The sequence below is a fragment of the Gorilla gorilla genome, chromosome 3 (assembly GCF_029281585.2).
Source record: "Gorilla gorilla gorilla isolate KB3781 chromosome 3, NHGRI_mGorGor1-v2.1_pri, whole genome shotgun sequence".
Lineage (NCBI taxonomy): Eukaryota > Metazoa > Chordata > Mammalia > Primates > Hominidae > Gorilla > Gorilla gorilla.
The window spans coordinates 211913445-211926991 of record NC_073227.2 but is presented as its reverse complement, the minus strand read 5'-3'; the positions used below and the strand labels follow the sequence as shown (position 1 = coordinate 211926991).

Here is a 13547-nt window from a genome sequence, read left to right as displayed (position 1 = left end):
GTCGGGCCCAGGGCTGGAGGGGCCGGGGCCGGGGCGGGGAGCTTACTGACCTCCCGCGCCCGCTGCGTGCGTTTCTGGCCGGGGGGCCGGGGGGCCGGGGCGGGGAGCTTACTGACCTCCCGCGCCAGCTGCACGCGTTTATGGCCGGGGGGCCGGGCCGGGGCCGGGGGGCCGGGGCCGGGGGGCCGGGGCCGGGGCCGGGGGGCCGGGCCGGGGGGCCGGCGGGGGGGGCCGGGGCGGGGAGCTTACTGACCTCCCGCGCCAGCTACGCGCGTTTCTGGCCGGGGGTCCCGGGCCGGGGGGCCGGGCTGGGGCCGGGGCGGGGAGCTTACTGACCTCCCGCGCCAGCTGCGCGCGTTTCTGGCTCTGCCGGTGTCTTCGCCGGTTGAAAGCGCGTGTCTGCGTCGGGTTCCGTTGGAGTGCGTTCCGTGCGCCGCCGTGGGTCCGCGCTGCTTCCACCCAACTTCCTGTGAGGTAAGAGGCACGTGAGGCTCCTGTGCCGGGGGCGGTGCTGCTCCCGAGTCGGCGCGCGGCGGGGACGCGAGTCGGTAGGTGCTGGCGAGAGCGAGAGTGGGGTGGGGACCCTTGCGAGCCCGCACTCCGCCTCTGGGTGGCAGCCTCTTCGGCCGCACACGGCGTGACGCGCGCTCGGGCTCCGCGTTCGCGTCGAGGCAGAGGCGTAGTAGGGGTCGGGCCCAGGGCTGGAGGGGCCGGGACCGGGCGGGGTGCTGCCCTGGACACCGCGCAGGCAGCTGTTCCGCGCGGGTTCATGTCATTCCTATTTTCAACCTGTCCTGCTCCGCACCTGAGATGATTTATAAATTCGGTACCTTTGGGACAGGTGTGGATGACATCCCATAATTTACTTCGTTATTAATTTCTAAATGTAATACATACCACTCTCTAAAAGTATTTTTTAATTTGAAACATATTTGTATATATGTACATATATATTTATTTATTTCTGAATTTTGTCTCCAGTACATATAATGAGGCTTGTAAAGTGGATAGTGTTCAGGACATAGGTGGATTTTGCTTTTAAGTAGTAAAGACTTAATTGGTGACTTACTGGGGCTATTTGATAAGGATTTTTTTTTTAATGAACATTAAAAACAGTGAAATTGTATTTCCGGATTTCATTAGCTTCATTTATATCTTAATTGGTGAAAACTGTAAGTTAATAACTCATTTTTATTTCCTTTGGAGATTCTTAAGTTTGTGCTACCAATGATTATTTCCAAAAAAGGCACACTTCTGGTTTTCCCAGAACTAATGCTAGCTTCTCAATCTTTTGAGTTTACTTGATATTAATGTTTGACCTCAAATCATGTCACATTTTTGAAGAAAACTTTCTCTTAGCCAGTGGAACATAAACCACCCTGGAGTTCATATAGAGGAGGGGTTCAAATGCCTCTGATAGTGTCGTATTAAAACTCATGGCCAAACCCAAGGTCACATAGCTTTCTTTCCATGTTTTCCTCTAGAATTTGTATAGTTTTGTCATTATAAAATGGGTCTTGTCCTAGACCCCAAGAACAGGTTTTTGGATTTCACATGGGAAAGACCTTTTGGCAAGTCACAGAGTATAGTGAAGTTAAGATAGTTTATTAGCGACTACTCAGCTACATAGCAGGGCGTCTTCAGAAAGCAAGAGGAGGAATGCACCTGTTGTAAACATATAACTTTTTTTTGAGACAGAGTTTCTCTCCTGTCACAATGGCATGATCTCGGCTCACTGCGACCTCTGCTTCCTGGGTTCAAGGATTCTCCTGCCTCAGCCTCCCAAGTAGCTGGGATTACAGGTGCGTGCCAATATACCCGGCTAATTTTTTTTATTTTTGGTAGAGACTGGGCTTCACCATGTTGGTCAGGCTGGTCTGGAACTCCTGGCCTCAAGTGATCTGCCTGCCTCGGCTTCCCAAAGTCCTGGGATAACAGGCATGAGCCACCCGGCGCCCGGGCTTAATGTTTGTTTATATAGGTTATTAAGAATCAATTTGTGACAGGCTATTAGTATTGTTACTTCTCTTTGTTACTGTCGATTTTAACAACAATTTATGTGCGTACTATTACCTTTAAAATAAAACTTATTTTTAAACTAAGAATGCTTTTTGTTCTTAAAGTTTTGGGACATTTAAATAAGTTTCGTGTCTTTATTAACTTGTTCCCACAATCATAAATATTTTATAACCAAAAGTGCTCAACCCCCTAAATATATAATCCAACAAATTTAACGTGTGTGTGTGTGTGAGAGAGAGAGAGAGAGAGAGAGAGAGAGAGAGAGAGAGAGAGAGAGAGAGACAGGGTCTCACTCTGTCGCCCAGGCTGGAGTGCAGTGGTGCAATCATGGCTGGCTCATTGCAGCCTCAAACCTCTGGACTCAAGCAATCCTCCCACTTCAGCCTCCTGGGTAGCTGGGACTACAGGTACGTGCAAGCATGCCATCTAATTTTTTTTTTTCTTTTTTGTAGACATAAGCGTCTTGCTATTTGCCCAAGCTGGTCTTGAACGCCTGATCTCAAGTGATCCACCCGCCTTGGCCCTTCATGTGGAAAATTAGAAACCAAAATCCCCTGTGAATCCAGCACACTCGAGGTTCATTCTCCACACCCAAGGTGAGGCAGCCACAGGGCCAAGCTGCGGTCTTGGAACAGAAATGTAGCATCAGGAAAGCAACTAGAACACCCGCCACACTGATCATGACCTCCGTAGTACTAATAACACTGCATCTGTGATGCTAGTGTTAGCACCCGTTTTATACAGAGAGGCACACCCGTCGGGGTAACTCGGAAGCTGCCATCCACATCCAACCCCGGGAACATGGATGTGTCCCTCAGTGCGCACATAACGCTTGGAACGTGGAGGTGACATCGTCACCTAACGCTACACCCGTCACACTCATATAATCCCCGGAACACGCATGTGTCCCTCAGAGCACACACGTAACCCCTGGAACGCCCGTGACACAGTCAGACTCACGCCACACCCGTCACACCCCCGGAACATGCATGTATTTCTCAGAGCATACATACCGCCCGGGATGCAGTCATGGCCTTTGCAGCCCACACGAGAGGGTCTGCAGCTCTGAGGATGGAACCTTCTGGCTCTCGCTGGGGCGCTGAGTTGACAGCCTCTGCTGGCCTGGGTTTGGGCTGGATTTGGCCTCTGTCATGAAACTTCATGTTGTTGTCTCTGCCTTACTGACGTGGTATTGCCACGGTTGTTTTAAAAAGTAGTTTACTTCCCAATAATGTCATATTTCTGGGAAACTTGCAACAGCACTTAGTATGCCTTCTCCTTTATCTCCAATTCCCCAGCTGTTATTCCTGTGCCAGATTGCAGCTTCACAAAAAATACCCCCGTGTGTTTCACCAAAAGCAGGAATACTCCTCCAGGTGATCCCCAAATAACCCCCAATTTAGGAAATAAACAGTTTCTATGTGAAAGTCCAGTCTACAGACCTATTTCACTTCACTCCCTGCCCTAGGTGGGAGAAAAATGTCTATTTCCATGCGGGCCCAATTTTCCTTTTCGGGAACTGTTCCTGAGACTCAGTTTTCTGTTTTTTTGTGTGTGTGTTTTTTTTTTTCTTGACGGAGTCTCCCTCTGTCACCCAGGCTGGAGTGCAATGGTGCCATCTCTGCTCATTGCAACCTCTGCCTCCCATGTTCAAGATATTCTTCTGCGTCAGCTTCCCAATTAGCTGTAATTACAGGCACCTACCACCACACCCGGCTAATTTTCTGTATTTTTAGTAGAGATGGGGTTTCACCATGTTGGCCAGGCTAGTCTTGAACTCCTGACCTCAGGTGATCCATTAGCTTCAGCATCCCAGAGTGCCGGGATTACAGGCGTGAGCCACTGCATCCGGCCGACTCTCAGTTTTCACAGCCTCAACAGATGTAAAGAGCAGAGATGACTCCAAGCTGGGTCTGCCCAGCGTTTCCTCCTAAACGTGTGCAGATCCTGTGTTCCTGGCAGGAACATCCTGCCCTGGTGCTGCGCTCTCCTCACTGCAGCCCACTTGGAGGAGCACCCATCCATCCCACCACCACTGGCGATCTCACTTGGAAATGGCAAATATTCATTTACAATCACAAATTTCATCCTGTCAAGCTCCGCATTTCACTTTGCCAGTGGTTTTCCCTGGCCTTAGAACCGTGGACTCCAGACCCCGAGTTCTCCTGCCTGCTGTCCTCTCCCATCCAGTCTGCTACAGCTGCCTGCAGTCCCACTCATGGGGACATGGACTCCCAGGTGTCTTGGGGATTTTATGTGGGTTCCCCGAACCCATTCACCCAGTGCTGACCGTACTTTTTTAAGGCTTTTTCTAGATAAGTCCTTCAAGTCACAGCAGTTACGATATCTAAAACTTGAAAAGTTAATGCTGATTTTCTAAAGACAAAAAAACAATTCATTATTAGATCGTCTGTGAGACGACCCTCAATTTTTTTATCTTTTTTTTGAGGATAGAGTCTCCCTATGTTACCCAGGCTGGAGTGCAGTGGCACGACCTTGGCTCACCACAGTCTCCACCTCTCGGGTTCAAGCGATTCTCCTGTCTCAGTCTCCTGAGTAGCTGGGACTACAGGCACCTGCCACCATGGCTGGCTATTTTTTGCAGTTTTAGTGGAGATGGGGTTTCACCATGTTTGCCAGGCTGGTCTTGATCCCCTGACCTCCAGTGATCTGCCTGCCTTGGCCTCCCAAAGTGCTGGGATTACAGGCGTGAGCCACCGTGCCCAGCTGCCCTCAATTTATAAATCAAGGAAATACTAGTTCTCTGGAACCAAAGTTCATGTTTGAAATAATTAGGAAAGAAAAATAAAATCTCATTGCTGAAAGAAAGGCAAATAGCACAATTGATTATTGAAATTGCAGAACAGGGCTGGGTGCAGTGGCTCACTCCTGTAATCCCAGCACTTCGGGAGGCTGAGGCAGGCAGATCACCTGAGGTCAGGAGTTCGAGACCAGCCTGGATAAGATGGTGAAATCCCATCTGTACTAAAAATACAAAAATTAGCCTGGTGTGGTGGCACGCACCTGTAGTCCCAGCTGCTCGGGAGGCTGAGGCAGGAGAATCGCTTGAACCCAGGAGATGGAGGCTGCATTGAGCCAAGATCGTGCTACTGCACTCCAGCCTGTGTGACAGAGTGAGACTCCGTGTATTAAAAAAAAAGAAAAAAAAAGGAAATTTCAGAAGAATTTACTGGACAGACTGTTACCTTGCTGTATTCTCTAGCCCTGTGTTAGCAGTTACAAGGTATTTTAGGTTTAAACACTTATATTTTAGTCATTCGGTATAGTTAACTATCAAAAAGTCCTGTCCACATCATGACAACCTATATAAAATTTGGAAACCTCTTCATCTATGCAATGGAAAATTGGTAAAGTAAGTGTAGATATTTAAGTTGATGAATTATTAATATTTAGGTACTGAAATGAGTGAGGGAATGTAATTATGTCATAGTTCTGGCATGGGACTTGGGGAGGCTCCCTCTGTTGCCTCTTGCTGGACGACAAATTCGTGACCTGTGGAGACTGAAGGATAAACTGTCACCTTCATCGGAAACCCTAGTCCAGAAGGAAAGTCCTCATTTCAGGATATACCACTTTGTCCCATGCATTTCCTTTTTCTTGTTCTGTTTTTTGGAGACAAGTCTTGCTCTTTCGCCCAGGCTGGAGTGAAGTGGCCTGATATCGGCTCACTGCAACCTCCATCGCCCAGGTTCAGGCAATTTTCCTTCCTCAGCCTCCTGAGTAGCTGGGATTACAGGTCTGCACCACCACACTGGCTAATTTTTTTTTTCCTTTTAGGCGGAGTTTCACTTTTGTTGTTAAGGCTAGAGTATGATGGCGCGATCTCGGCTCACCACAACCTCTGTTTCCCAGGTTCAAGCGATTCTCCTGCCTAGGCCTCCTGAGTAGCTGAGATTACAGGCATGTGCCACCACGCCCAGCCAATTTTGTATTTTTAGTAGAGATGGGGTTTGTCCATGTTGGTCAGGCTAGTCTCGAACTCCCAACCTCAGGTGATCCGCCTGCCTCAGCCACCCAAAGTGCTGGGATTACAGGTGTGAGCCACAGAGCCTGGCCCTAATTGTTTTATTATTTCCTAGAGAAAAGGTTTCACCATGTTGGCCAGGCTGGTCTCCAGCTCCTGACCTCAAGTGATCCATCTGCCTCAGCCACCCACAGTGCTGGGATTACAGGCGTGAGCCATCTTACCTGGCCCTTTTTATTTTTATTTTTATTTTTGAGACAGGGTGTTGCACTGTTGTCCAGGCTGGAATGTAATAGTGCGATCTCAGCTTACTGCAACTTCCACATTATGGGGTCAAGCAGTCCTTCTTCCTCAGCCTCCCAAGTAGCTGGGACTGCAGCTGTGTGCCACCATGTCTGGCTAATTTTTGTATTAGTAGACATGGGGTTTGGCTGTGTCGTACTGGCTGGTCTTGAACTCCTGGGCTCAAGTGATCTGCCTGCTTCAGCCTCCTAAAGTGCTGGGATTACAGCAAAAAATAATTTTTATTTTATGTCTTTTATAATTTTGTATTCTAGGGTGTAATCCCTAGAATAATTTTGTATAAGAAAGAGTCTTGTGTGGTAAATCTTTTGTCCTAAGGTAAACTGATTGGTGGTTTAAATATATTTTTTAAAAAGTACACGGCTAAGACTGGGGGTTTAAGAAAATGAGGAAATATCTGGAAAAGTCAAAGAGGATTTATGAAAGGTGGGCCTTACAAAACGTTGTGTGTGTAATTGGCTTGGCTGGGATTGAAAAGAATTTGTTTATAATTTTTTTCTAAACATTGGTGTCAGGGGTGCACTGATACAGGACAAGTCTGGTTCTACAGAGTTTAAACATCAAGGTTTTTTCAAAGTACTGAACTTAATAAAATTGAAAATGGCTTGGATTTTGTTTCTTTATCTGCCATCTTTTAAATTACAGACAGTTTTTATTTGTGTCACATTTTTGTTAGATATATTTAATTTCCCTGGTTTCAGGTTTAAAATGCTGTGCTCTTTGTTTAAAATGGTACTTTCATTTCTTGAGGAAGAGTTTTCCATTGGAAATTTTTCAGATTCACATCTCAGAGGTTCAACTTTTACCATATCTCACAGCATATAATTTGCAGGTCATAGATTATTGCCTTCAGCTTTTTCTCCCCTTAAGGAGGCCTGTGATAATAACTCTCTCCTTCAACTTGTTTATCAGTTTTTGTATCTTTTTTCTCTGGTTCCAAATCAGCTATTGTTGCATGACCCTGAAATGTTTATCTTGAAGGCCTGGAAAGGCAATGTTTTTCTCCAGTATACTTTAATTCTGTACTCTTGGTTTTTCTCAAGGTGTTTAACTTGTTACCCTTCTACCCTTGGGCATATTCTTCCTGTGACTGATTACATTCAAGCATCTTTTCCATCAAATTTAACTTTCAGGTTATCTAATGAGCTTTCCACAAGGAGAAACAATCAATCACACTTCAAAAGATTTTCCTTTTCCTTTTTGGCAGATGGCCTGAGAAATAAAGATTTTACATTTTATCAGAATGATTTATTGTGTTGCACTTATTAGATCTTTTTGTTATTTAAAAAGAAACTGAGCTTTAAAAAGGTTAAGGTTTTTTTCATCCATGTACCTCCTGGTATTGATTTTAAAGCATTTTGATTATCACTCTGGTTACATAAGTGATTATTATTTTACAAATGACCTATGATCCTATTTTGATCAAGTGTTTTAAGCCTTTGAACATCTTTCACAAACTTCCCCAAAATTAAATTATAAGACTTTTAACCTAATATTAACTTTGGAATTTTTCAGTTGGACCCCAGGAAAGATTTAAAAGACATATATGTCTCACTTTGTGCAGCTATTAAATGTTTAGGATTATTTGGTAATTTGTATAAGAAATATTGTCAAATGACAAGTGATAGTAGAACTTTCAGTTGCATTTATGGGTATGTTGTTGATATAAAGTTCTCAAAAATAATATAAATTTATAAAAATCTAATATGTTATCAGTAACAATTCTGGCAATCTTAAAATGCTACAGATAATAGAAATAACTAAATGCTGAGGCCAGCATTATCCTAATACCAACACCAGAGAAAGGTATTATGAGAAACGGAAACTACCAGACCAATATCGTCTCTCATGAATATAAAGGCCAAAAAAACCTCAACAGTGTATTAGCAAATGGAATCTAACAATGCATGAAAAGAATTATATACCAGTTTTTTATCTGGTTATGCAAGACAAGCAACATTCTGCTTCTCTAAGGGACTTCCTGTCTATATCAACCCCAAAAACATGAGGTTCCAGGCTGACTGGCATAAGGGGTGTATTATTTAGCCTATTATGCTACCTGGTACAACAATTAGATCACCCTGAATCTGACAGTTAAGTGGTCCCATCTGCCCTTGGCTATTCTCCAGTCTCATCCCTTTGATACTAGAGAACCAAGTTTCATAGCAGAATCTCCAACTACTGTAATTCTTGGGTACAGAAGACAGTAATAAATGTGTTATTTAAAGATGTTAGTGACTACCTTAAAAGTATCCCCTTGACCCTCTCAGAGCATGCATGCCTTTAAAAAATCTCAAAAAATATATAATACAGTCTATAGTGCCCGAAGAAATGTTCTGCAAATTTTCTTCCAGTTAATTAAGTTGAATCTAGACTATCTGATATATGAGGCCATATGAAAAAGTAATTTCTGTGATCTGTGTTTACCCTTCTTGCAACTTCTGAAAAAAAATCTAATGACACTATGAAACAGTTGCTGAAAACTTACCGGGTATTAGAAAACTAAACAAATAATCAAAGTTGTCTCATAATTTAAAAACTCTATAATGAAATTTTTAATTGGAAAATTTTGCCTGAAAATATTTAAGATGCAATATGTTTAGCCTCAGAAGACATATTTAACCTTAAAATTGGGAGACATAGTAGGATCACATTTACTTTCAAACACGAAAGGAGGGGGCATCATAAAAGATATTTGATTATATGCAATTCCAGATTATAAAATGGGAAATGAAATATGAAACCTATAAGGAAGCAAATTTTCATCTCAATAAAATAATATAATTTCACTTTTAATAAGTAAAGTTCCCAAAAGGTATTATGTTGCTCTATGTGCTCGCCAGTTTCCCAGGCCTAGAAGTCTGAAAGAATAGGTTGCTTACTAGTTGAACATAGAGGGGTTTTAGACTAGTTTTTCATCTTCGTATCAAGATCCCCAAATTGCACTCAAAGCACTACTAATTGTTTAACTATTTTTTCGCCCATTTTATTTTTTTCTGCTTATGTGAATATTGAATAATAATACATTTAATTATATACATGGATATAATTTTTGAAAAATTATAATTGTATACATATGCATTTTTAACATATGTAATAACATAAAGGCAAAGAAGGAACAGCAAACCTGAATCAACATTCAAGGTAACACTTGTTTTGCTTTCCAAAAAATAATTGTACACAATTATTCCCTTTAGATGAGAATGCTTTTCAACCCAATGCAAGAGGAAAATATCAGCTTATGCCAATAGCCCTGCAAATACACACTGTGGGTGGGAATTCATTAAAACATTTTAGGATGTTCTATGGAAGAGTCAAAATGCAGCTCACACAAAAAGTGTATTGTAAAGTTTGAAACTATCTAAAACTGCTCATAGATAAGGAATTAAATATGTATTTGTATTATTGACTAACTTGGAATAAACTGTCCAAGGTATTTGAGCTCCTGAATTGAGGACAATACATTGTCTGAAAATAGCATAAATTTTAAATATTTGCATTTACACTGGTGCTTACAGAAGGCACCATTTGTACATTATAAATTACTTAGATCTTCCTCAGACTCAGGAGTTGACTATTCAGTCTCTTCATTGCCATCTTCATATCTTTGTTTTGCAATGAGTAAACGGCAGGACTGAGGATGAGTGTAATCATAAAGTCTAAAATGGCAAGAAATTTATCCACTGGTACTGTGGGAAATGGCTACACATAAATAAAGACGCATGGTCCAAAGAACAAAGCCACCACAGTGATGTGAGCTGAAAGAGTAGAGAGGGCCTTGGACAAATCACCTGAAGAGTGTTTCCATACAGTGACAAGGATGAAGATATAAGAGGTAATCAATAACAAGAAAGTGCCTGTGGAAATGAACCCACTATTGGCAGTAACCAGGAACTCCATCCTGTAGCTGTCTATGCACGCAAGTTTGATAAACCAAGGAAGATCACAGTATAAGCTATCTATCTCATTAGGACTGCAAAAAGGCAAATGGACAACAAAAGCCAATTAGGTAACTAAGCCAATAAGACCAATAACCTAAGCACCAGACAGAAGCAAAACGCACATCCACGGGCTCATGATGGTCAGGTAGTGGAGGGGTTTGCATATGGCCACATATCTGTCAAAGGCCGTAGCTATAAGGAGCACCATCTCAGATCCACCTAGGACATGAAGGACAAATATCTGGATGACACGCACCTGGAATAATATGGTATTGTGCCCAGAGTATAGGTCAGAAATCATCTTAGTAACTGTTCAGTAGAAAAACACAAATCCATAAATGAAAGCGGGCTAAAAGGAAGTACATGGGGGAATGAATGTAAATGAGGATCGAAGGTCACTATAAACACAACAATAATGTTTCCCAGAACAACTGTCACATAAAACACTAGAAATGGCAAGCAGGAAGTGCTGCACTGGTCTGTAGGTAGAAAGTCCCAGGAATACAAATTCAGATACCTCAGAGTAATTTGCTTCAGACCTCAGGTTTTGTCTGGTGTAAACTGAAAGATCACAAATAAAATAAGAACAAAGGAATTTGTCAGGAATAAATATTGAGAAAAACATTTAAATTGTTCTTAAATATTATATTAAAAAAGAAATCTTCCTGAACCACCATAAGATGTTTTGAAAACTTTATTTATTTATTTTTTAAAAATTTTATTATTATTACATTTTAAGTTTTAGGTTACATGTGCACAATGTGCAGGTTTGTTACATATGTATACATGTGCCATGCTGGTGTGCTGCACCCATTAACTCATCATTTAACATTAGGTATATCTCCTAATGCTATACCTCCCCTCTCCCCACAACCCACAACAGTCCCCAGAGTGTGATGTTCCCCTTCCTGTGTCCATGTGTTCTCACTGTTCAATTCCCACCTATGAGTGAGAACATGCGGTGTTTGGTTTTTTGTCCTAGTGATAGTTTGCTGAGAATGATGGTTTCCAGTTTCATCCATGTCCCTACAGAGGACATGAACTCATCATTTTTTATGGCTGCATAGTACTCCATGGTGTATATGTGCCACATTTTCTTAATCCAGTCTATCATTGTTGCACATTTGGGTTGGTTCCAAGTCTTTGCTATTGTGAATAGTGCCGCAATAAACATATGTGTGCATGTGTCTTTATAGCAGCATGATTTATAGTCCTTTGGGTATATACCCAGTAATGAGATGGCTGGGTCAAATGGTATTTCTAGTTCTAGATCCCTGAGGAATTGCCACACTGACTTCCACAATGGTAGAACTAGTTTACAGTCCCACCAACAGTGTAAAAGTGTTCCTATTTCTCCACATCCTCTCCAGCACCTGTTGTTCCTGACTTTTTAATGATCGCCATTCTAACTGGTGTGAGATGGTATCTCATTGTGGTTTTGATTTGCATTTCTCTGATGGCCAGTGATGATGAGCATTTTTTCATGTGTTTTTTGGCTGCATAAATGTCTTCTTTTGAGAAGTGTCTGTTCATATCCTTTGCACACTTTTTGATGGGGTTGTTTTTTTCTTGTAAATTTGTTTTAGTTCATTGTAGATTCTGGATATTAGCCCTTTGTCAGATGAGTAGGTTGCGAAAATTTTCTCCCATTTTGTAGGTTGCCTGTTCACTCTGATGGTAGTTTCTTTTGCTGTGCAGAAGCTCTTTAGTTTAATTAGATCCCATTTGTCAATTTTAGCTTTTGTTGCCATTGCTTTTGGTGTTTTAGACATGAAGTCCCTGCTCATGCCTGTGTCCTGAATGGTATTGCCTAGGTTTTCTTCTAAGATTTTTATGGTTTTAGGTCTAATATGTAAGTCTTTAATCCATCTTGAATTAATTTTTGTGTAAGGTGTAAGGAAGGGATCCAGTTTCAGCTTTCTACATATGGCTAGCCAGTTTTCCCAGCACCATTTATTAAATAGGGAATCCTTTCCCCATTGCTTGTTTTTCAAAGATCAGATGGTTGTAGATATGCTGCATTATTTCTGAGGGCTCTGTTCTGTTCCATTGATCTATATCTCTGTTTTGGTACCAGTACCATGCTGTTTTGGTTACTGTAGCCTTATAGTATAGTTTGAAGTCAGGTAGCGTGATGCCTCCAGCTCTGTTCTTTTGGCTTAAGATTGACTTGGCGATGCGGGCTCTTTTTTTGGTTCCATATGAACTTTAAAGTAGTTTTTTCCAATTCTGTGAAGAAAGGCATTGGTAGCTTGATGGGGATGGCATTGAATCTACAAGTTACCTTGTGCAGTATGGCCATTTTCACGATATTGAGTCTTCCTACCCATGAGCATGGAATGTTCTTCCATTTCTTTGTATCCTCTTTTATTTCATTGAGCAGTGGTTTGTAGTTCTCCTTGAAGAGGTCCTTCATGTCCCTTGTAAGTTGGATTCCTAGGTATTTGATTCTCTTTGAAGCAATTGTGAATGGGAGTTCACTCATGATTTGGCTCTCTGTTTGTCTGTTATTGGTGTATAAGAATGCTTGTGATTTTTGTACATTGATTTTGTATCCTGAGACTTTGCTGAAGTTGCTTATCAGCTGAAGGAGATTTTAGGCTGAGACAATGGGGTTTTCTAGATATACAATCATGTCATCTGCAAACAGGGACAATTTGACTTCCTCTTTTCCTAACTGAATACCCTTTATTTCCTTCTCCTGCCTAATTTCCCTGGCCAGAACTTCCAACACTATGTTGAATAGGAGTGGTGAGAGAGGGCATCCCTGTCTTGTGCCCGTTTTCAAAGGGAATGCTTCCAGTTTTTGCCCATTCAGTATAATATTGGCTGTGGGTTTGTCATAGATAGCTATTATTTTGAGATACATCCCTTCAATACCTAATTTATTGAGAGTTTTTAGCATGAAGGTTGTTGAATTTTGTCAAAGGCCTTTTCTGCATCTATTGAGATAATCATGTGGTTTTTGTCTTTGGTTCTGTTTATATGCTGGATTACATTTATTGATTTGTGTATATTGAACCAGACTTGCATCCCAGGGATGAAGCCCACTTCATCATGGTGGATAAGCTTTTTGATGTGCTGCTGGATTCGGTTTGCCAGTATTTTATTGAGGATTTTTGCATCAATGTTCATCAAGGATATTGGTCTAAAATTCTCTTTTTTGGTTGTGTCTCTGCCCGGCTTTGGTATCAGGATGATGCTGGCCTCATAAAATGAGTTAGGGAGGATTCCCTCTTTTTCTATTGATTGGAATAGTTTCAGAAGGAATGGTACCAGTTTCTCCTTGTACCTCTGGT

At 42.1% G+C, this 13547-nt stretch overlaps 1 long non-coding RNA gene across 1 annotated transcript; it reads left to right on the top strand.

Annotated features, from left to right (window-relative positions):
• Window positions 1-461: 461 nt before the first annotated feature.
• On the top strand, window positions 462-3446 carry LOC129532835 (uncharacterized). Its single transcript, XR_008678755.1, has 3 exons — window positions 462-548; window positions 1699-1802; window positions 2472-3446. It is a non-coding gene; the product is annotated as an uncharacterized lncRNA (long non-coding RNA).
• The last annotated feature ends 10101 nt before the right edge of the window (window positions 3447-13547 follow it).